The 23,901-nt window shown below is 45.9% G+C and overlaps 10 non-coding genes across 10 annotated transcripts; all 10 read left to right on the forward strand.

Annotated features, from left to right (window-relative positions):
* The first annotated feature begins 1,211 nt into the window (after nucleotides 1-1,211).
* On the forward strand, nucleotides 1,212-1,402 carry LOC130317388 (U2 spliceosomal RNA). Its single transcript, XR_008864512.1, has one exon. It is a non-coding gene; the product is annotated as a U2 spliceosomal RNA (small nuclear RNA).
* A 2,098-nt stretch (nucleotides 1,403-3,500) lies between these two features.
* On the forward strand, nucleotides 3,501-3,691 carry LOC130317389 (U2 spliceosomal RNA). The gene has a single exon (XR_008864513.1). It is a non-coding gene; the product is annotated as a U2 spliceosomal RNA (small nuclear RNA).
* A 2,091-nt stretch (nucleotides 3,692-5,782) lies between these two features.
* On the forward strand, nucleotides 5,783-5,973 carry LOC130317391 (U2 spliceosomal RNA). Its single transcript, XR_008864514.1, has one exon. It is a non-coding gene; the product is annotated as a U2 spliceosomal RNA (small nuclear RNA).
* Nucleotides 5,974-8,063: 2,090 nt separating this feature from the next.
* On the forward strand, nucleotides 8,064-8,254 carry LOC130317392 (U2 spliceosomal RNA). The gene has a single exon (XR_008864515.1). It is a non-coding gene; the product is annotated as a U2 spliceosomal RNA (small nuclear RNA).
* A 2,092-nt stretch (nucleotides 8,255-10,346) lies between these two features.
* On the forward strand, nucleotides 10,347-10,537 carry LOC130317393 (U2 spliceosomal RNA). Its single transcript, XR_008864516.1, has one exon. It is a non-coding gene; the product is annotated as a U2 spliceosomal RNA (small nuclear RNA).
* Nucleotides 10,538-12,629: 2,092 nt separating this feature from the next.
* On the forward strand, nucleotides 12,630-12,820 carry LOC130317394 (U2 spliceosomal RNA). The gene has a single exon (XR_008864517.1). It is a non-coding gene; the product is annotated as a U2 spliceosomal RNA (small nuclear RNA).
* Nucleotides 12,821-14,910: 2,090 nt separating this feature from the next.
* Nucleotides 14,911-15,101, forward strand: LOC130317395 (U2 spliceosomal RNA). Its single transcript, XR_008864518.1, has one exon. It is a non-coding gene; the product is annotated as a U2 spliceosomal RNA (small nuclear RNA).
* A 2,089-nt stretch (nucleotides 15,102-17,190) lies between these two features.
* LOC130317396 (U2 spliceosomal RNA) lies at nucleotides 17,191-17,381 on the forward strand. Its single transcript, XR_008864519.1, has one exon. It is a non-coding gene; the product is annotated as a U2 spliceosomal RNA (small nuclear RNA).
* Nucleotides 17,382-19,482: 2,101 nt separating this feature from the next.
* On the forward strand, nucleotides 19,483-19,673 carry LOC130317397 (U2 spliceosomal RNA). Its single transcript, XR_008864520.1, has one exon. It is a non-coding gene; the product is annotated as a U2 spliceosomal RNA (small nuclear RNA).
* Nucleotides 19,674-21,764: 2,091 nt separating this feature from the next.
* Nucleotides 21,765-21,955, forward strand: LOC130317398 (U2 spliceosomal RNA). Its single transcript, XR_008864521.1, has one exon. It is a non-coding gene; the product is annotated as a U2 spliceosomal RNA (small nuclear RNA).
* The last annotated feature ends 1,946 nt before the right edge of the window (nucleotides 21,956-23,901 follow it).

A 23,901-nucleotide genomic window follows, 5' to 3' on the forward strand; every position in this document is an offset into this window, starting at 1 on the left:
AAGTCGCAGAAATGTCACACATATTTGGCCTGCAACTTTCTGTGCGACAAATTCAGACAGGAAAAATCAGTATAAATCCTTAGAAAATTATCCCCCAGTGTCTCCATCTGCTGGCGGTATTGAATAAGCATTGCTGCACTGATGGGGTATGCATTAGACGAAAAAAAAGAAGAAAAAGAAGAATAATACGCCCAGAAAAGAGGCGAAAAGGAGAAAAACGTAAAAAAACGTGAAAAAAAAGTAAGAGGAAGAGAAGGGAAAAAAAGGTGGAAATGGGTTTAAAAGTGATTTCGGCGGAGAAATATATATATATATATATATATATATATATATATATACGCGCACACACACACATATATATAAACGTATTCTCCGTTGAGATATTGCAGCCGCTGCTGTGTCCAGGCCCAGGAGCCTTAGCACTGTGCTGTGATGTCACTCAATACCACTGACATCACTAGGTGTAAACAACATCTCTCCTTTGCTGTGTATGTGACTATGGAGCTGTTTGGTGATGTCGTCTATTATGGCCTTCATAGAAGCAACAGGAGATTGTTGCATCCATCTAGAACCCTCAGAACTACAGTGCTATGATGTCACTCACTTCCACAGGCCTTGCAGAGTGTAAACAACAACAACCCAGCTTTGTTGTGTATGTAACCATAGGGATTTGTGATGTCACCTAGAACCTTCACAGCAGCGACAGCTTTATGAGGAGCATCAGCACTGCTCTGCCTGAGCAGAACCATCACCGCCATAGGTTGTCAAATAACCCGGATTTAACCCACACAGGTAAGTCCAATGGGGTGCAGGCATGTCCTCTATGCTTACAGCTTCCCGTGGGTGTTGGTTTGATACCGTTTGGGGACAGCCAAGGAGGCATCTGCAGGCAACAAAGGTAGGTGTGTGCTTGTGTGTGTGTTTCCTATGCAGATCCTAAGCCCAGTGTCACATGCAAGTAGGAGGAGTAAGAAGGGTTCCTGGCAAATCCGGGTTATGGATTGCATTTAAAAAGGCCCCGTGGGAGTGCAATGGGCCCCTGTCTTGCTGCTTAGCAATAATGGTATGGGTTTAGGTTCTGCTGTGTGTACTGGTGGTTGACTGCCCCCCAGCCCAGAGTGTGCATGGAAAATTGTCTGGCAGCCTCCCTGACAGCAAGCAGTGATAGTGCCCATGAAGGGGACCTTGTTGGGCCCGCCCCTTTCACGGTTATCGCTTCTCGGCCTTTTGGCTAAGATCAAGTGTAGTATCTGTTCTTATCAGTTTAATATCTGATACGTCCCCTATCTGGGGACCATATATTAAATGGATTTTTGAGAACGGGGGCCGATTTCGAAGCTTGCTTCCGTCGCCCTATGCATTGACCCGATATGGCAGTATCTTCGGGTACAGTGCACCACCCCCTTACAGGGTTAAAAAGAAAGATTCCTACTTTCATTGCTACCTGCTTGCTGGCTAGCCAGCTAGCCAGCCCTGTGGGCCTTGCTGCTGCTGCAGCCAAAAAACAAAAGGTGGTGCTGCTGCTGCTTCTGCTGCTTCTGCTTCTGCTTGTGTCTGGCCCCTGTTGGAGCGTCCAGGCACAGGACTTCTGCTGCTGCTGACTAAATGGCCTCCTTAATTGGATCATTTGAGTAGCCAGCACACCTGTGCAGGTAGGGCATGACATGATAGGCAGCTGCCTTGATAGCGGGTGGGTGCTGAATGTTCCTAATTGACAAAATAAGATTAATGCTTATGAAGAAATATAAAATCTCATCCCTTCCCCAATATCGCGCCACACCCCTACCCCTTAATTCCCTGGTTGAACGTGATGGACATATGTCTTTTTTCGACCGTACTAACTATGTAACTATGTAACATAACATGGGGGGGGGGGGTCTCCTGGCTGTTCACACAGGTGTGTCATTGCTGTACATTGACCATGCATTGCTTCTGTGGTATTGCAAAGGCAAAGACAAATGCTTCCAGCCATCCATTGCACTAATGGATTGGTCATCAGCTGGCTGTCTATGTCCCGCATCAATATAGACCAAAGTACAGAGGGTTAGGCTATGCTATTGTGCACCTACCTGATGCATCAGAAGGTGCGAGGCCCTTGCTAAATTCTGTGCACAGACTTTGAGATCTATACTTTAGACTGTATCTAAACCTGCTCCAACATGGACTGACATTCTGGCCTACTTTCAGCCGATGCGACTTGTCTGTCGCTGAACAGTCGCTTTTTATGTATTCAGCACCTATGTATAATGTTGTAAAAATGCTCTAGAAGCTAAAGTCGCAGAAATGTCACACATATTTGGCCTGCAACTTTCTGTGCGACAAATTCAGACAGGAAAAATCAGTATAAATCCTTAGAAAATTATCCCCCAGTGTCTCCATCTGCTGGCGGTATTGAATAAGCATTGCTGCACTGATGGGGTATGCATTAGACGAAAAAAAAGAAGAAAAAGAAGAATAATACGCCCAGAAAAGAGGCGAAAAGGAGAAAAACGTAAAAAAACGTGAAAAAAAAGTAAGAGGAAGAGAAGGGAAAAAAAGGTGGAAATGGGTTTAAAAGTGATTTCGGCGGAGAAATATATATATATATATATATATATATATATATATATATATATATATATACGCGCACACACACACATATATATAAACGTATTCTCCGTTGAGATATTGCAGCCGCTGCTGTGTCCAGGCCCAGGAGCCTTAGCACTGTGCTGTGATGTCACTCAATACCACTGACATCACTAGGTGTAAACAACATCTCTCCTTTGCTGTGTATGTGACTATGGAGCTGTTTGGTGATGTCGTCTATTATGGCCTTCATAGAAGCAACAGGAGATTGTTGCATCCATCTAGAACCCTCAGAACTACAGTGCTATGATGTCACTCACTTCCACAGGCCTTGCAGAGTGTAAACAACAACAACCCAGCTTTGTTGTGTATGTAACCATAGGGATTTGTGATGTCACCTAGAACCTTCACAGCAGCGACAGCTTTATGAGGAGCATCAGCACTGCTCTGCCTGAGCAGAACCATCACCGCCATAGGTTGTCAAATAACCCGGATTTAACCCACACAGGTAAGTCCAATGGGGTGCAGGCATGTCCTCTATGCTTACAGCTTCCCGTGGGTGTTGGTTTGATACCGTTTGGGGACAGCCAAGGAGGCATCTGCAGGCAACAAAGGTAGGTGTGTGCTTGTGTGTGTGTTTCCTATGCAGATCCTAAGCCCAGTGTCACATGCAAGTAGGAGGAGTAAGAAGGGTTCCTGGCAAATCCGGGTTATGGATTGCATTTAAAAAGGCCCCGTGGGAGTGCAATGGGCCCCTGTCTTGCTGCTTAGCAATAATGGTATGGGTTTAGGTTCTGCTGTGTGTACTGGTCTGGTGGTTGACTGCCCCCCAGCCCAGAGTGTGCATGGAAAATTGTCTGGCAGCCTCCCTGACAGCAAGCAGTGATAGTGCCCATGAAGGGGACCTTGTTGGGCCCGCCCCTTTCACGGTTATCGCTTCTCGGCCTTTTGGCTAAGATCAAGTGTAGTATCTGTTCTTATCAGTTTAATATCTGATACGTCCCCTATCTGGGGACCATATATTAAATGGATTTTTGAGAACGGGGGCCGATTTCGAAGCTTGCTTCCGTCGCCCTATGCATTGACCCGATATGGCAGTATCTTCGGGTACAGTGCACCACCCCCTTACAGGGTTAAAAAGAAAGATTCCTACTTTCATTGCTACCTGCTTGCTGGCTAGCCAGCTAGCCAGCCCTGTGGGCCTTGCTGCTGCTGCAGCCAAAAAACAAAAGGTGGTGCTGCTGCTGCTTCTGCTGCTTCTGCTTCTGCTTGTGTCTGGCCCCTGTTGGAGCGTCCAGGCACAGGACTTCTGCTGCTGCTGACTAAATGGCCTCCTTAATTGGATCATTTGAGTAGCCAGCACACCTGTGCAGGTAGGGCATGACATGATAGGCAGCTGCCTTGATAGCGGGTGGGTGCTGAATGTTCCTAATTGACAAAATAAGATTAATGCTTATGAAGAAATATAAAATCTCATCCCTTCCCCAATATCGCGCCACACCCCTACCCCTTAATTCCCTGGTTGAACGTGATGGACATATGTCTTTTTTCGACCGTACTAACTATGTAACTATGTAACATAACATGGGGGGGGGGGGTCTCCTGGCTGTTCACACAGGTGTGTCATTGCTGTACATTGACCATGCATTGCTTCTGTGGTATTGCAAAGGCAAAGACAAATGCTTCCAGCCATCCATTGCACTAATGGATTGGTCATCAGCTGGCTGTCTATGTCCCGCATCAATATAGACCAAAGTACAGAGGGTTAGGCTATGCTATTGTGCACCTACCTGATGCATCAGAAGGTGCGAGGCCCTTGCTAAATTCTGTGCACAGACTTTGAGATCTATACTTTAGACTGTATCTAAACCTGCTCCAACATGGACTGACATTCTGGCCTACTTTCAGCCGATGCGACTTGTCTGTCGCTGAACAGTCGCTTTTTATGTATTCAGCACCTATGTATAATGTTGTAAAAATGCTCTAGAAGCTAAAGTCGCAGAAATGTCACACATATTTGGCCTGCAACTTTCTGTGCGACAAATTCAGACAGGAAAAATCAGTATAAATCCTTAGAAAATTATCCCCCAGTGTCTCCATCTGCTGGCGGTATTGAATAAGCATTGCTGCACTGATGGGGTATGCATTAGACGAAAAAAAAGAAGAAAAAGAAGAATAATACGCCCAGAAAAGAGGCGAAAAGGAGAAAAACGTAAAAAAACGTGAAAAAAAAGTAAGAGGAAGAGAAGGGAAAAAAAGGTGGAAATGGGTTTAAAAGTGATTTCGGCGGAGAAATATATATATATATATATATATATATATATATATATATATATATATACGCGCACACACACACATATATATAAACGTATTCTCCGTTGAGATATTGCAGCCGCTGCTGTGTCCAGGCCCAGGAGCCTTAGCACTGTGCTGTGATGTCACTCAATACCACTGACATCACTAGGTGTAAACAACATCTCTCCTTTGCTGTGTATGTGACTATGGAGCTGTTTGGTGATGTCGTCTATTATGGCCTTCATAGAAGCAACAGGAGATTGTTGCATCCATCTAGAACCCTCAGAACTACAGTGCTATGATGTCACTCACTTCCACAGGCCTTGCAGAGTGTAAACAACAACAACCCAGCTTTGTTGTGTATGTAACCATAGGGATTTGTGATGTCACCTAGAACCTTCACAGCAGCGACAGCTTTATGAGGAGCATCAGCACTGCTCTGCCTGAGCAGAACCATCACCGCCATAGGTTGTCAAATAACCCGGATTTAACCCACACAGGTAAGTCCAATGGGGTGCAGGCATGTCCTCTATGCTTACAGCTTCCCGTGGGTGTTGGTTTGATACCGTTTGGGGACAGCCAAGGAGGCATCTGCAGGCAACAAAGGTAGGTGTGTGCTTGTGTGTGTGTTTCCTATGCAGATCCTAAGCCCAGTGTCACATGCAAGTAGGAGGAGTAAGAAGGGTTCCTGGCAAATCCGGGTTATGGATTGCATTTAAAAAGGCCCCGTGGGAGTGCAATGGGCCCCTGTCTTGCTGCTTAGCAATAATGGTATGGGTTTAGGTTCTGCTGTGTGTACTGGTGGTTGACTGCCCCCCAGCCCAGAGTGTGCATGGAAAATTGTCTGGCAGCCTCCCTGACAGCAAGCAGTGATAGTGCCCATGAAGGGGACCTTGTTGGGCCCGCCCCTTTCACGGTTATCGCTTCTCGGCCTTTTGGCTAAGATCAAGTGTAGTATCTGTTCTTATCAGTTTAATATCTGATACGTCCCCTATCTGGGGACCATATATTAAATGGATTTTTGAGAACGGGGGCCGATTTCGAAGCTTGCTTCCGTCGCCCTATGCATTGACCCGATATGGCAGTATCTTCGGGTACAGTGCACCACCCCCTTACAGGGTTAAAAAGAAAGATTCCTACTTTCATTGCTACCTGCTTGCTGGCTAGCCAGCTAGCCAGCCCTGTGGGCCTTGCTGCTGCTGCAGCCAAAAAACAAAAGGTGGTGCTGCTGCTGCTTCTGCTGCTTCTGCTTCTGCTTGTGTCTGGCCCCTGTTGGAGCGTCCAGGCACAGGACTTCTGCTGCTGCTGACTAAATGGCCTCCTTAATTGGATCATTTGAGTAGCCAGCACACCTGTGCAGGTAGGGCATGACATGATAGGCAGCTGCCTTGATAGCGGGTGGGTGCTGAATGTTCCTAATTGACAAAATAAGATTAATGCTTATGAAGAAATATAAAATCTCATCCCTTCCCCAATATCGCGCCACACCCCTACCCCTTAATTCCCTGGTTGAACGTGATGGACATATGTCTTTTTTCGACCGTACTAACTATGTAACTATGTAACATAACATGGGGGGGGGGGGTCTCCTGGCTGTTCACACAGGTGTGTCATTGCTGTACATTGACCATGCATTGCTTCTGTGGTATTGCAAAGGCAAAGACAAATGCTTCCAGCCATCCATTGCACTAATGGATTGGTCATCAGCTGGCTGTCTATGTCCCGCATCAATATAGACCAAAGTACAGAGGGTTAGGCTATGCTATTGTGCACCTACCTGATGCATCAGAAGGTGCGAGGCCCTTGCTAAATTCTGTGCACAGACTTTGAGATCTATACTTTAGACTGTATCTAAACCTGCTCCAACATGGACTGACATTCTGGCCTACTTTCAGCCGATGCGACTTGTCTGTCGCTGAACAGTCGCTTTTTATGTATTCAGCACCTATGTATAATGTTGTAAAAATGCTCTAGAAGCTAAAGTCGCAGAAATGTCACACATATTTGGCCTGCAACTTTCTGTGCGACAAATTCAGACAGGAAAAATCAGTATAAATCCTTAGAAAATTATCCCCCAGTGTCTCCATCTGCTGGCGGTATTGAATAAGCATTGCTGCACTGATGGGGTATGCATTAGACGAAAAAAAAGAAGAAAAAGAAGAATAATACGCCCAGAAAAGAGGCGAAAAGGAGAAAAACGTAAAAAAACGTGAAAAAAAAGTAAGAGGAAGAGAAGGGAAAAAAAGGTGGAAATGGGTTTAAAAGTGATTTCGGCGGAGAATATATATATATATATATATATATATATATATATATATATATATATACGCGCACACACACACATATATATAAACGTATTCTCCGTTGAGATATTGCAGCCGCTGCTGTGTCCAGGCCCAGGAGCCTTAGCACTGTGCTGTGATGTCACTCAATACCACTGACATCACTAGGTGTAAACAACATCTCTCCTTTGCTGTGTATGTGACTATGGAGCTGTTTGGTGATGTCGTCTATTATGGCCTTCATAGAAGCAACAGGAGATTGTTGCATCCATCTAGAACCCTCAGAACTACAGTGCTATGATGTCACTCACTTCCACAGGCCTTGCAGAGTGTAAACAACAACAACCCAGCTTTGTTGTGTATGTAACCATAGGGATTTGTGATGTCACCTAGAACCTTCACAGCAGCGACAGCTTTATGAGGAGCATCAGCACTGCTCTGCCTGAGCAGAACCATCACCGCCATAGGTTGTCAAATAACCCGGATTTAACCCACACAGGTAAGTCCAATGGGGTGCAGGCATGTCCTCTATGCTTACAGCTTCCCGTGGGTGTTGGTTTGATACCGTTTGGGGACAGCCAAGGAGGCATCTGCAGGCAACAAAGGTAGGTGTGTGCTTGTGTGTGTGTTTCCTATGCAGATCCTAAGCCCAGTGTCACATGCAAGTAGGAGGAGTAAGAAGGGTTCCTGGCAAATCCGGGTTATGGATTGCATTTAAAAAGGCCCCGTGGGAGTGCAATGGGCCCCTGTCTTGCTGCTTAGCAATAATGGTATGGGTTTAGGTTCTGCTGTGTGTACTGGTGGTTGACTGCCCCCCAGCCCAGAGTGTGCATGGAAAATTGTCTGGCAGCCTCCCTGACAGCAAGCAGTGATAGTGCCCATGAAGGGGACCTTGTTGGGCCCGCCCCTTTCACGGTTATCGCTTCTCGGCCTTTTGGCTAAGATCAAGTGTAGTATCTGTTCTTATCAGTTTAATATCTGATACGTCCCCTATCTGGGGACCATATATTAAATGGATTTTTGAGAACGGGGGCCGATTTCGAAGCTTGCTTCCGTCGCCCTATGCATTGACCCGATATGGCAGTATCTTCGGGTACAGTGCACCACCCCCTTACAGGGTTAAAAAGAAAGATTCCTACTTTCATTGCTACCTGCTTGCTGGCTAGCCAGCTAGCCAGCCCTGTGGGCCTTGCTGCTGCTGCAGCCAAAAAACAAAAGGTGGTGCTGCTGCTGCTTCTGCTGCTTCTGCTTCTGCTTGTGTCTGGCCCCTGTTGGAGCGTCCAGGCACAGGACTTCTGCTGCTGCTGACTAAATGGCCTCCTTAATTGGATCATTTGAGTAGCCAGCACACCTGTGCAGGTAGGGCATGACATGATAGGCAGCTGCCTTGATAGCGGGTGGGTGCTGAATGTTCCTAATTGACAAAATAAGATTAATGCTTATGAAGAAATATAAAATCTCATCCCTTCCCCAATATCGCGCCACACCCCTACCCCTTAATTCCCTGGTTGAACGTGATGGACATATGTCTTTTTTCGACCGTACTAACTATGTAACTATGTAACATAACATGGGGGGGGGGGGGTCTCCTGGCTGTTCACACAGGTGTGTCATTGCTGTACATTGACCATGCATTGCTTCTGTGGTATTGCAAAGGCAAAGACAAATGCTTCCAGCCATCCATTGCACTAATGGATTGGTCATCAGCTGGCTGTCTATGTCCCGCATCAATATAGACCAAAGTACAGAGGGTTAGGCTATGCTATTGTGCACCTACCTGATGCATCAGAAGGTGCGAGGCCCTTGCTAAATTCTGTGCACAGACTTTGAGATCTATACTTTAGACTGTATCTAAACCTGCTCCAACATGGACTGACATTCTGGCCTACTTTCAGCCGATGCGACTTGTCTGTCGCTGAACAGTCGCTTTTTATGTATTCAGCACCTATGTATAATGTTGTAAAAATGCTCTAGAAGCTAAAGTCGCAGAAATGTCACACATATTTGGCCTGCAACTTTCTGTGCGACAAATTCAGACAGGAAAAATCAGTATAAATCCTTAGAAAATTATCCCCCAGTGTCTCCATCTGCTGGCGGTATTGAATAAGCATTGCTGCACTGATGGGGTATGCATTAGACGAAAAAAAAGAAGAAAAAGAAGAATAATACGCCCAGAAAAGAGGCGAAAAGGAGAAAAACGTAAAAAAACGTGAAAAAAAAGTAAGAGGAAGAGAAGGGAAAAAAAGGTGGAAATGGGTTTAAAAGTGATTTCGGCGGAGAAATATATATATATATATATATATATATATATATATATATATATATATACGCGCACACACACACATATATATAAACGTATTCTCCGTTGAGATATTGCAGCCGCTGCTGTGTCCAGGCCCAGGAGCCTTAGCACTGTGCTGTGATGTCACTCAATACCACTGACATCACTAGGTGTAAACAACATCTCTCCTTTGCTGTGTATGTGACTATGGAGCTGTTTGGTGATGTCGTCTATTATGGCCTTCATAGAAGCAACAGGAGATTGTTGCATCCATCTAGAACCCTCAGAACTACAGTGCTATGATGTCACTCACTTCCACAGGCCTTGCAGAGTGTAAACAACAACAACCCAGCTTTGTTGTGTATGTAACCATAGGGATTTGTGATGTCACCTAGAACCTTCACAGCAGCGACAGCTTTATGAGGAGCATCAGCACTGCTCTGCCTGAGCAGAACCATCACCGCCATAGGTTGTCAAATAACCCGGATTTAACCCACACAGGTAAGTCCAATGGGGTGCAGGCATGTCCTCTATGCTTACAGCTTCCCGTGGGTGTTGGTTTGATACCGTTTGGGGACAGCCAAGGAGGCATCTGCAGGCAACAAAGGTAGGTGTGTGCTTGTGTGTGTGTTTCCTATGCAGATCCTAAGCCCAGTGTCACATGCAAGTAGGAGGAGTAAGAAGGGTTCCTGGCAAATCCGGGTTATGGATTGCATTTAAAAAGGCCCCGTGGGAGTGCAATGGGCCCCTGTCTTGCTGCTTAGCAATAATGGTATGGGTTTAGGTTCTGCTGTGTGTACTGGTGGTTGACTGCCCCCCAGCCCAGAGTGTGCATGGAAAATTGTCTGGCAGCCTCCCTGACAGCAAGCAGTGATAGTGCCCATGAAGGGGACCTTGTTGGGCCCGCCCCTTTCACGGTTATCGCTTCTCGGCCTTTTGGCTAAGATCAAGTGTAGTATCTGTTCTTATCAGTTTAATATCTGATACGTCCCCTATCTGGGGACCATATATTAAATGGATTTTTGAGAACGGGGGCCGATTTCGAAGCTTGCTTCCGTCGCCCTATGCATTGACCCGATATGGCAGTATCTTCGGGTACAGTGCACCACCCCCTTACAGGGTTAAAAAGAAAGATTCCTACTTTCATTGCTACCTGCTTGCTGGCTAGCCAGCTAGCCAGCCCTGTGGGCCTTGCTGCTGCTGCAGCCAAAAAACAAAAGGTGGTGCTGCTGCTGCTTCTGCTGCTTCTGCTTCTGCTTGTGTCTGGCCCCTGTTGGAGCGTCCAGGCACAGGACTTCTGCTGCTGCTGACTAAATGGCCTCCTTAATTGGATCATTTGAGTAGCCAGCACACCTGTGCAGGTAGGGCATGACATGATAGGCAGCTGCCTTGATAGCGGGTGGGTGCTGAATGTTCCTAATTGACAAAATAAGATTAATGCTTATGAAGAAATATAAAATCTCATCCCTTCCCCAATATCGCGCCACACACCCCTACCCCTTAATTCCCTGGTTGAACGTGATGGACATATGTCTTTTTTCGACCGTACTAACTATGTAACTATGTAACATAACATGGGGGGGGGGGGTCTCCTGGCTGTTCACACAGGTGTGTCATTGCTGTACATTGACCATGCATTGCTTCTGTGGTATTGCAAAGGCAAAGACAAATGCTTCCAGCCATCCATTGCACTAATGGATTGGTCATCAGCTGGCTGTCTATGTCCCGCATCAATATAGACCAAAGTACAGAGGGTTAGGCTATGCTATTGTGCACCTACCTGATGCATCAGAAGGTGCGAGGCCCTTGCTAAATTCTGTGCACAGACTTTGAGATCTATACTTTAGACTGTATCTAAACCTGCTCCAACATGGACTGACATTCTGGCCTACTTTCAGCCGATGCGACTTGTCTGTCGCTGAACAGTCGCTTTTTATGTATTCAGCACCTATGTATAATGTTGTAAAAATGCTCTAGAAGCTAAAGTCGCAGAAATGTCACACATATTTGGCCTGCAACTTTCTGTGCGACAAATTCAGACAGGAAAAATCAGTATAAATCCTTAGAAAATTATCCCCCAGTGTCTCCATCTGCTGGCGGTATTGAATAAGCATTGCTGCACTGATGGGGTATGCATTAGACGAAAAAAAAGAAGAAAAAGAAGAATAATACGCCCAGAAAAGAGGCGAAAAGGAGAAAAACGTAAAAAAACGTGAAAAAAAAGTAAGAGGAAGAGAAGGGAAAAAAAGGTGGAAATGGGTTTAAAAGTGATTTCGGCGGAGAATATATATATATATATATATATATATATATATATATATATATATATACGCGCACACACACACATATATATAAACGTATTCTCCGTTGAGATATTGCAGCCGCTGCTGTGTCCAGGCCCAGGAGCCTTAGCACTGTGCTGTGATGTCACTCAATACCACTGACATCACTAGGTGTAAACAACATCTCTCCTTTGCTGTGTATGTGACTATGGAGCTGTTTGGTGATGTCGTCTATTATGGCCTTCATAGAAGCAACAGGAGATTGTTGCATCCATCTAGAACCCTCAGAACTACAGTGCTATGATGTCACTCACTTCCACAGGCCTTGCAGAGTGTAAACAACAACAACCCAGCTTTGTTGTGTATGTAACCATAGGGATTTGTGATGTCACCTAGAACCTTCACAGCAGCGACAGCTTTATGAGGAGCATCAGCACTGCTCTGCCTGAGCAGAACCATCACCGCCATAGGTTGTCAAATAACCCGGATTTAACCCACACAGGTAAGTCCAATGGGGTGCAGGCATGTCCTCTATGCTTACAGCTTCCCGTGGGTGTTGGTTTGATACCGTTTGGGGACAGCCAAGGAGGCATCTGCAGGCAACAAAGGTAGGTGTGTGCTTGTGTGTGTGTTTCCTATGCAGATCCTAAGCCCAGTGTCACATGCAAGTAGGAGGAGTAAGAAGGGTTCCTGGCAAATCCGGGTTATGGATTGCATTTAAAAAGGCCCCGTGGGAGTGCAATGGGCCCCTGTCTTGCTGCTTAGCAATAATGGTATGGGTTTAGGTTCTGCTGTGTGTACTGGTGGTTGACTGCCCCCCAGCCCAGAGTGTGCATGGAAAATTGTCTGGCAGCCTCCCTGACAGCAAGCAGTGATAGTGCCCATGAAGGGGACCTTGTTGGGCCCGCCCCTTTCACGGTTATCGCTTCTCGGCCTTTTGGCTAAGATCAAGTGTAGTATCTGTTCTTATCAGTTTAATATCTGATACGTCCCCTATCTGGGGACCATATATTAAATGGATTTTTGAGAACGGGGGCCGATTTCGAAGCTTGCTTCCGTCGCCCTATGCATTGACCCGATATGGCAGTATCTTCGGGTACAGTGCACCACCCCCTTACAGGGTTAAAAAGAAAGATTCCTACTTTCATTGCTACCTGCTTGCTGGCTAGCCAGCTAGCCAGCCCTGTGGGCCTTGCTGCTGCTGCAGCCAAAAAACAAAAGGTGGTGCTGCTGCTGCTTCTGCTGCTTCTGCTTCTGCTTGTGTCTGGCCCCTGTTGGAGCGTCCAGGCACAGGACTTCTGCTGCTGCTGACTAAATGGCCTCCTTAATTGGATCATTTGAGTAGCCAGCACACCTGTGCAGGTAGGGCATGACATGATAGGCAGCTGCCTTGATAGCGGGTGGGTGCTGAATGTTCCTAATTGACAAAATAAGATTAATGCTTATGAAGAAATATAAAATCTCATCCCTTCCCCAATATCGCGCCACACCCCTACCCCTTAATTCCCTGGTTGAACGTGATGGACATATGTCTTTTTTCGACCGTACTAACTATGTAACTATGTAACATAACATGGGGGGGGGGGGTCTCCTGGCTGTTCACACAGGTGTGTCATTGCTGTACATTGACCATGCATTGCTTCTGTGGTATTGCAAAGGCAAAGACAAATGCTTCCAGCCATCCATTGCACTAATGGATTGGTCATCAGCTGGCTGTCTATGTCCCGCATCAATATAGACCAAAGTACAGAGGGTTAGGCTATGCTATTGTGCACCTACCTGATGCATCAGAAGGTGCGAGGCCCTTGCTAAATTCTGTGCACAGACTTTGAGATCTATACTTTAGACTGTATCTAAACCTGCTCCAACATGGACTGACATTCTGGCCTACTTTCAGCCGATGCGACTTGTCTGTCGCTGAACAGTCGCTTTTTATGTATTCAGCACCTATGTATAATGTTGTAAAAATGCTCTAGAAGCTAAAGTCGCAGAAATGTCACACATATTTGGCCTGCAACTTTCTGTGCGACAAATTCAGACAGGAAAAATCAGTATAAATCCTTAGAAAATTATCCCCCAGTGTCTCCATCTGCTGGCGGTATTGAATAAGCATTGCTGCACTGATGGGGTATGCATTAGACGAAAAAAAAGAAGAAAAAGAAGAATAATACGCCCAGAAAAGAGGCGAAAAGGAGAAAAACGTAAAAAAACGTGAAAAAAAAGTAAGAGGAAGAGAAGGGAAAAAAAGGTGGAAATGGGTTTAAAAGTGATTTCGGCGGAGAATATATATATATATATATATATATATATATATATATATATATATATACGCGCACACACACACATATATATAAACGTATTCTCCGTTGAGATATTGCAGCCGCTGCTGTGTCCAGGCCCAGGAGCCTTAGCACTGTGCTGTGATGTCACTCAATACCACTGACATCACTAGGTGTAAACAACATCTCTCCTTTGCTGTGTATGTGACTATGGAGCTGTTTGGTGATGTCGTCTATTATGGCCTTCATAGAAGCAACAGGAGATTGTTGCATCCATCTAGAACCCTCAGAACTACAGTGCTATGATGTCACTCACTTCCACAGGCCTTGCAGAGTGTAAACAACAACAACCCAGCTTTGTTGTGTATGTAACCATAGGGATTTGTGATGTCACCTAGAACCTTCACAGCAGCGACAGCTTTATGAGGAGCATCAGCACTGCTCTGCCTGAGCAGAACCATCACCGCCATAGGTTGTCAAATAACCCGGATTTAACCCACACAGGTAAGTCCAATGGGGTGCAGGCATGTCCTCTATGCTTACAGCTTCCCGTGGGTGTTGGTTTGATACCGTTTGGGGACAGCCAAGGAGGCATCTGCAGGCAACAAAGGTAGGTGTGTGCTTGTGTGTGTGTTTCCTATGCAGATCCTAAGCCCAGTGTCACATGCAAGTAGGAGGAGTAAGAAGGGTTCCTGGCAAATCCGGGTTATGGATTGCATTTAAAAAGGCCCCGTGGGAGTGCAATGGGCCCCTGTCTTGCTGCTTAGCAATAATGGTATGGGTTTAGGTTCTGCTGTGTGTACTGGTGGTTGACTGCCCCCCAGCCCAGAGTGTGCATGGAAAATTGTCTGGCAGCCTCCCTGACAGCAAGCAGTGATAGTGCCCATGAAGGGGACCTTGTTGGGCCCGCCCCTTTCACGGTTATCGCTTCTCGGCCTTTTGGCTAAGATCAAGTGTAGTATCTGTTCTTATCAGTTTAATATCTGATACGTCCCCTATCTGGGGACCATATATTAAATGGATTTTTGAGAACGGGGGCCGATTTCGAAGCTTGCTTCCGTCGCCCTATGCATTGACCCGATATGGCAGTATCTTCGGGTACAGTGCACCACCCCCTTACAGGGTTAAAAAGAAAGATTCCTACTTTCATTGCTACCTGCTTGCTGGCTAGCCAGCTAGCCAGCCCTGTGGGCCTTGCTGCTGCTGCAGCCAAAAAACAAAAGGTGGTGCTGCTGCTGCTTCTGCTGCTTCTGCTTCTGCTTGTGTCTGGCCCCTGTTGGAGCGTCCAGGCACAGGACTTCTGCTGCTGCTGACTAAATGGCCTCCTTAATTGGATCATTTGAGTAGCCAGCACACCTGTGCAGGTAGGGCATGACATGATAGGCAGCTGCCTTGATAGCGGGTGGGTGCTGAATGTTCCTAATTGACAAAATAAGATTAATGCTTATGAAGAAATATAAAATCTCATCCCTTCCCCAATATCGCGCCACACCCCTACCCCTTAATTCCCTGGTTGAACGTGATGGACATATGTCTTTTTTCGACCGTACTAACTATGTAACTATGTAACATAACATGGGGGGGGGGGGTCTCCTGGCTGTTCACACAGGTGTGTCATTGCTGTACATTGACCATGCATTGCTTCTGTGGTATTGCAAAGGCAAAGACAAATGCTTCCAGCCATCCATTGCACTAATGGATTGGTCATCAGCTGGCTGTCTATGTCCCGCATCAATATAGACCAAAGTACAGAGGGTTAGGCTATGCTATTGTGCACCTACCTGATGCATCAGAAGGTGCGAGGCCCTTGCTAAATTCTGTGCACAGACTTTGAGATCTATACTTTAGACTGTATCTAAACCTGCTCCAACATGGACTGACATTCTGGCCTACTTTCAGCCGATGCGACTTGTCTGTCGCTGAACAGTCGCTTTTTATGTATTCAGCACCTATGTATAATGTTGTAAAAATGCTCTAGAAGCTAAAGTCGCAGAAATGTCACACATATTTGGCCTGCAACTTTCTGTGCGACAAATTCAGACAGGAAAAATCAGTATAAATCCTTAGAAAATTATCCCCCAGTGTCTCCATCTGCTGGCGGTATTGAATAAGCATTGCTGCACTGATGGGGTATGCATTAGACGAAAAAAAAGAAGAAAAAGAAGAATAATACGCCCAGAAAAGAGGCGAAAAGGAGAAAAACGTAAAAAAACGTGAAAAAAAAGTAAGAGGAAGAGAAGGGAAAAAAAGGTGGAAATGGGTTTAAAAGTGATTTCGGCGGAGAAATATATATATATATATATATATATATATATATATATATATATATACGCGCACACACACACATATATATAAACGTATTCTCCGTTGAGATATTGCAGCCGCTGCTGTGTCCAGGCCCAGGAGCCTTAGCACTGTGCTGTGATGTCACTCAATACCACTGACATCACTAGGTGTAAACAACATCTCTCCTTTGCTGTGTATGTGACTATGGAGCTGTTTGGTGATGTCGTCTATTATGGCCTTCATAGAAGCAACAGGAGATTGTTGCATCCATCTAGAACCCTCAGAACTACAGTGCTATGATGTCACTCACTTCCACAGGCCTTGCAGAGTGTAAACAACAACAACCCAGCTTTGTTGTGTATGTAACCATAGGGATTTGTGATGTCACCTAGAACCTTCACAGCAGCGACAGCTTTATGAGGAGCATCAGCACTGCTCTGCCTGAGCAGAACCATCACCGCCATAGGTTGTCAAATAACCCGGATTTAACCCACACAGGTAAGTCCAATGGGGTGCAGGCATGTCCTCTATGCTTACAGCTTCCCGTGGGTGTTGGTTTGATACCGTTTGGGGACAGCCAAGGAGGCATCTGCAGGCAACAAAGGTAGGTGTGTGCTTGTGTGTGTGTTTCCTATGCAGATCCTAAGCCCAGTGTCACATGCAAGTAGGAGGAGTAAGAAGGGTTCCTGGCAAATCCGGGTTATGGATTGCATTTAAAAAGGCCCCGTGGGAGTGCAATGGGCCCCTGTCTTGCTGCTTAGCAATAATGGTATGGGTTTAGGTTCTGCTGTGTGTACTGGTGGTTGACTGCCCCCCAGCCCAGAGTGTGCATGGAAAATTGTCTGGCAGCCTCCCTGACAGCAAGCAGTGATAGTGCCCATGAAGGGGACCTTGTTGGGCCCGCCCCTTTCACGGTTATCGCTTCTCGGCCTTTTGGCTAAGATCAAGTGTAGTATCTGTTCTTATCAGTTTAATATCTGATACGTCCCCTATCTGGGGACCATATATTAAATGGATTTTTGAGAACGGGGGCCGATTTCGAAGCTTGCTTCCGTCGCCCTATGCATTGACCCGATATGGCAGTATCTTCGGGTACAGTGCACCACCCCCTTACAGGGTTAAAAAGAAAGATTCCTACTTTCATTGCTACCTGCTTGCTGGCTAGCCAGCTAGCCAGCCCTGTGGGCCTTGCTGCTGCTGCAGCCAAAAAACAAAAGGTGGTGCTGCTGCTGCTTCTGCTGCTTCTGCTTCTGCTTGTGTCTGGCCCCTGTTGGAGCGTCCAGGCACAGGACTTCTGCTGCTGCTGACTAAATGGCCTCCTTAATTGGATCATTTGAGTAGCCAGCACACCTGTGCAGGTAGGGCATGACATGATAGGCAGCTGCCTTGATAGCGGGTGGGTGCTGAATGTTCCTAATTGACAAAATAAGATTAATGCTTATGAAGAAATATAAAATCTCATCCCTTCCCCAATATCGCGCCACACCCCTACCCCTTAATTCCCTGGTTGAACGTGATGGACATATGTCTTTTTTCGACCGTACTAACTATGTAACTATGTAACATAACATGGGGGGGGGGGGTCTCCTGGCTGTTCACACAGGTGTGTCATTGCTGTACATTGACCATGCATTGCTTCTGTGGTATTGCAAAGGCAAAGACAAATGCTTCCAGCCATCCATTGCACTAATGGATTGGTCATCAGCTGGCTGTCTATGTCCCGCATCAATATAGACCAAAGTACAGAGGGTTAGGCTATGCTATTGTGCACCTACCTGATGCATCAGAAGGTGCGAGGCCCTTGCTAAATTCTGTGCACAGACTTTGAGATCTATACTTTAGACTGTATCTAAACCTGCTCCAACATGGACTGACATTCTGGCCTACTTTCAGCCGATGCGACTTGTCTGTCGCTGAACAGTCGCTTTTTATGTATTCAGCACCTATGTATAATGTTGTAAAAATGCTCTAGAAGCTAAAGTCGCAGAAATGTCACACATATTTGGCCTGCAACTTTCTGTGCGACAAATTCAGACAGGAAAAATCAGTATAAATCCTTAGAAAATTATCCCCCAGTGTCTCCATCTGCTGGCGGTATTGAATAAGCATTGCTGCACTGATGGGGTATGCATTAGACGAAAAAAAAGAAGAAAAAGAAGAATAATACGCCCAGAAAAGAGGCGAAAAGGAGAAAAACGTAAAAAAACGTGAAAAAAAAGTAAGAGGAAGAGAAGGGAAAAAAAGGTGGAAATGGGTTTAAAAGTGATTTCGGCGGAGAAATATATATATATATATATATATATATATATATATATATATATATATACGCGCACACACACACATATATATAAACGTATTCTCCGTTGAGATATTGCAGCCGCTGCTGTGTCCAGGCCCAGGAGCCTTAGCACTGTGCTGTGATGTCACTCAATACCACTGACATCACTAGGTGTAAACAACATCTCTCCTTTGCTGTGTATGTGACTATGGAGCTGTTTGGTGATGTCGTCTATTATGGCCTTCATAGAAGCAACAGGAGATTGTTGCATCCATCTAGAACCCTCAGAACTACAGTGCTATGATGTCACTCACTTCCACAGGCCTTGCAGAGTGTAAACAACAACAACCCAGCTTTGTTGTGTATGTAACCATAGGGATTTGTGATGTCACCTAGAACCTTCACAGCAGCGACAGCTTTATGAGGAGCATCAGCACTGCTCTGCCTGAGCAGAACCATCACCGCCATAGGTTGTCAAATAACCCGGATTTAACCCACACAGGTAAGTCCAATGGGGTGCAGGCATGTCCTCTATGCTTACAGCTTCCCGTGGGTGTTGGTTTGATACCGTTTGGGGACAGCCAAGGAGGCATCTGCAGGCAACAAAGGTAGGTGTGTGCTTGTGTGTGTGTTTCCTATGCATTCCTATGCAGATCCTAAGCCCAGTGTCACATGCAAGTAGGAGGAGTAAGAAGGGTTCCTGGCAAATCCGGGTTATGGATTGCATTTAAAAAGGCCCCGTGGGAGTGCAATGGGCCCCTGTCTTGCTGCTTAGCAATAATGGTATGGGTTTAGGTTCTGCTGTGTGTACTGGTGGTTGACTGCCCCCCAGCCCAGAGTGTGCATGGAAAATTGTCTGGCAGCCTCCCTGACAGCAAGCAGTGATAGTGCCCATGAAGGGGACCTTGTTGGGCCCGCCCCTTTCACGGTTATCGCTTCTCGGCCTTTTGGCTAAGATCAAGTGTAGTATCTGTTCTTATCAGTTTAATATCTGATACGTCCCCTATCTGGGGACCATATATTAAATGGATTTTTGAGAACGGGGGCCGATTTCGAAGCTTGCTTCCGTCGCCCTATGCATTGACCCGATATGGCAGTATCTTCGGGTACAGTGCACCACCCCCTTACAGGGTTAAAAAGAAAGATTCCTACTTTCATTGCTACCTGCTTGCTGGCTAGCCAGCTAGCCAGCCCTGTGGGCCTTGCTGCTGCTGCAGCCAAAAAACAAAAGGTGGTGCTGCTGCTGCTTCTGCTGCTTCTGCTTCTGCTTGTGTCTGGCCCCTGTTGGAGCGTCCAGGCACAGGACTTCTGCTGCTGCTGACTAAATGGCCTCCTTAATTGGATCATTTGAGTAGCCAGCACACCTGTGCAGGTAGGGCATGACATGATAGGCAGCTGCCTTGATAGCGGGTGGGTGCTGAATGTTCCTAATTGACAAAATAAGATTAATGCTTATGAAGAAATATAAAATCTCATCCCTTCCCCAATATCGCGCCACACCCCTACCCCTTAATTCCCTGGTTGAACGTGATGGACATATGTCTTTTTTCGACCGTACTAACTATGTAACTATGTAACATAACATGGGGGGGGGGGGTCTCCTGGCTGTTCACACAGGTGTGTCATTGCTGTACATTGACCATGCATTGCTTCTGTGGTATTGCAAAGGCAAAGACAAATGCTTCCAGCCATCCATTGCACTAATGGATTGGTCATCAGCTGGCTGTCTATGTCCCGCATCAATATAGACCAAAGTACAGAGGGTTAGGCTATGCTATTGTGCACCTACCTGATGCATCAGAAGGTGCGAGGCCCTTGCTAAATTCTGTGCACAGACTTTGAGATCTATACTTTAGACTGTATCTAAACCTGCTCCAACATGGACTGACATTCTGGCCTACTTTCAGCCGATGCGACTTGTCTGTCGCTGAACAGTCGCTTTTTATGTATTCAGCACCTATGTATAATGTTGTAAAAATGCTCTAGAAGCTAAAGTCGCAGAAATGTCACACATATTTGGCCTGCAACTTTCTGTGCGACAAATTCAGACAGGAAAAATCAGTATAAATCCTTAGAAAATTATCCCCCAGTGTCTCCATCTGCTGGCGGTATTGAATAAGCATTGCTGCACTGATGGGGTATGCATTAGACGAAAAAAAAGAAGAAAAAGAAGAATAATACGCCCAGAAAAGAGGCGAAAAGGAGAAAAACGTAAAAAAACGTGAAAAAAAAGTAAGAGGAAGAGAAGGGAAAAAAAGGTGGAAATGGGTTTAAAAGTGATTTCGGCGGAGAAATATATATATATATATATATATATATATATATATATATATATATATACGCGCACACACACACATATATATAAACGTATTCTCCGTTGAGATATTGCAGCCGCTGCTGTGTCCAGGCCCAGGAGCCTTAGCACTGTGCTGTGATGTCACTCAATACCACTGACATCACTAGGTGTAAACAACATCTCTCCTTTGCTGTGTATGTGACTATGGAGCTGTTTGGTGATGTCGTCTATTATGGCCTTCATAGAAGCAACAGGAGATTGTTGCATCCATCTAGAACCCTCAGAACTACAGTGCTATGATGTCACTCACTTCCACAGGCCTTGCAGAGTGTAAACAACAACAACCCAGCTTTGTTGTGTATGTAACCATAGGGATTTGTGATGTCACCTAGAACCTTCACAGCAGCGACAGCTTTATGAGGAGCATCAGTACTGCTCTGCCTGAGCAGAACCATCACCGCCATAGGTTGTCAAATAACCCGGATTTAACCCACACAGGTAAGTCCAATGGGGTGCAGGCATGTCCTCTATGCTTACAGCTTCCCGTGGGTGTTGGTTTGATACCGTTTGGGGACAGCCAAGGAGGCATCTGCAGGCAACAAAGGTAGGTGTGTGCTTGTGTGTGTGTTTCCTATGCAGATCCTAAGCCCAGTGTCACATGCAAGTAGGAGGAGTAAGAAGGGTTCCTGGCAAATCCGGGTTATGGATTGCATTTAAAAAGGCCCCGTGGGAGTGCAATGGGCCCCTGTCTTGCTGCTTAGCAATAATGGTATGGGTTTAGGTTCTGCTGTGTGTACTGGTGGTTGACTGCCCCCCAGCCCAGAGTGTGCATGGAAAATTGTCTGGCAGCCTCCCTGACAGCAAGCAGTGATAGTGCCCATGAAGGGGACCTTGTTGGGCCCGCCCCTTTCACGGTTATCGCTTCTCGGCCTTTTGGCTAAGATCAAGTGTAGTATCTGTTCTTATCAGTTTAATATCTGATACGTCCCCTATCTGGGGACCATATATTAAATGGATTTTTGAGAACGGGGGCCGATTTCGAAGCTTGCTTCCGTCGCCCTATGCATTGACCCGATATGGCAGTATCTTCGGGTACAGTGCACCACCCCCTTACAGGGTTAAAAAGAAAGATTCCTACTTTCATTGCTACCTGCTTGCTGGCTAGCCAGCTAGCCAGCCCTGTGGGCCTTGCTGCTGCTGCAGCCAAAAAACAAAAGGTGGTGCTGCTGCTGCTTCTGCTGCTTCTGCTTCTGCTTGTGTCTGGCCCCTGTTGGAGCGTCCAGGCACAGGACTTCTGCTGCTGCTGACTAAATGGCCTCCTTAATTGGATCATTTGAGTAGCCAGCACACCTGTGCAGGTAGGGCATGACATGATAGGCAGCTGCCTTGATAGCGGGTGGGTGCTGAATGTTCCTAATTGACAAAATAAGATTAATGCTTATGAAGAAATATAAAATCTCATCCCTTCCCCAATATCGCGCCACACCCCTACCCCTTAATTCCCTGGTTGAACGTGATGGACATATGTCTTTTTTCGACCGTACTAACTATGTAACTATGTAACATAACATGGGGGGGGGGGGGTCTCCTGGCTGTTCACACAGGTGTGTCATTGCTGTACATTGACCATGCATTGCTTCTGTGGTATTGCAAAGGCAAAGACAAATGCTTCCAGCCATCCATTGCACTAATGGATTGGTCATCAGCTGGCTGTCTATGTCCCGCATCAATATAGACCAAAGTACAGAGGGTTAGGCTATGCTATTGTGCACCTACCTGATGCATCAGAAGGTGCGAGGCCCTTGCTAAATTCTGTGCACAGACTTTGAGATCTATACTTTAGACTGTATCTAAACCTGCTCCAACATGGACTGACATTCTGGCCTACTTTCAGCCGATGCGACTTGTCTGTCGCTGAACAGTCGCTTTTTATGTATTCAGCACCTATGTATAATGTTGTAAAAATGCTCTAGAAGCTAAAGTCGCAGAAATGTCACACATATTTGGCCTGCAACTTTCTGTGCGACAAATTCAGACAGGAAAAATCAGTATAAATCCTTAGAAAATTATCCCCCAGTGTCTCCATCTGCTGGCGGTATTGAATAAGCATTGCTGCACTGATGGGGTATGCATTAGACGAAAAAAAAGAAGAAAAAGAAGAATAATACGCCCAGAAAAGAGGCGAAAAGGAGAAAAACGTAAAAAAACGTGAAAAAAAAGTAAGAGGAAGAGAAGGGAAAAAAAGGTGGAAATGGGTTTAAAAGTGATTTCGGCGGAGAAATATATATATATATATATATATATATATATATATATATATATATATACGCGCACACACACACATATATATAAACGTATTCTCCGTTGAGATATTGCAGCCGCTGCTGTGTCCAGGCCCAGGAGCCTTAGCACTGTGCTGTGATGTCACTCAATACCACTGACATCACTAGGTGTAAACAACATCTCTCCTTTGCTGTGTATGTGACTATGGAGCTGTTTGGTGATGTCGTCTATTATGGCCTTCATAGAAGCAACAGGAGATTGTTGCATCCATCTAGAACCCTCAGAACTACAGTGCTATGATGTCACTCACTTCCACAGGCCTTGCAGAGTGTAAACAACAACAACCCAGCTTTGTTGTGTATGTAACCATAGGGATTTGTGATGTCACCTAGAACCTTCACAGCAGCGACAGCTTTATGAGGAGCATCAGCACTGCTCTGCCTGAGCAGAACCATCACCGCCATAGGTTGTCAAATAACCCGGATTTAACCCACACAGGTAAGTCCAATGGGGTGCAGGCATGTCCTCTATGCTTACAGCTTCCCGTGGGTGTTGGTTTGATACCGTTTGGGGACAGCCAAGGAGGCATCTGCAGGCAACAAAGGTAGGTGTGTGCTTGTGTGTGTGTTTCCTATGCAGATCCTAAGCCCAGTGTCACATGCAAGTAGGAGGAGTAAGAAGGGTTCCTGGCAAATCCGGGTTATGGATTGCATTTAAAAAGGCCCCGTGGGAGTGCAATGGGCCCCTGTCTTGCTGCTTAGCAATAATGGT

The sequence above is a fragment of the Hyla sarda genome, unplaced genomic scaffold (assembly GCF_029499605.1).
Source record: "Hyla sarda isolate aHylSar1 unplaced genomic scaffold, aHylSar1.hap1 scaffold_1997, whole genome shotgun sequence".
Classification (NCBI taxonomy): Eukaryota; Metazoa; Chordata; class Amphibia; order Anura; family Hylidae; genus Hyla; species Hyla sarda.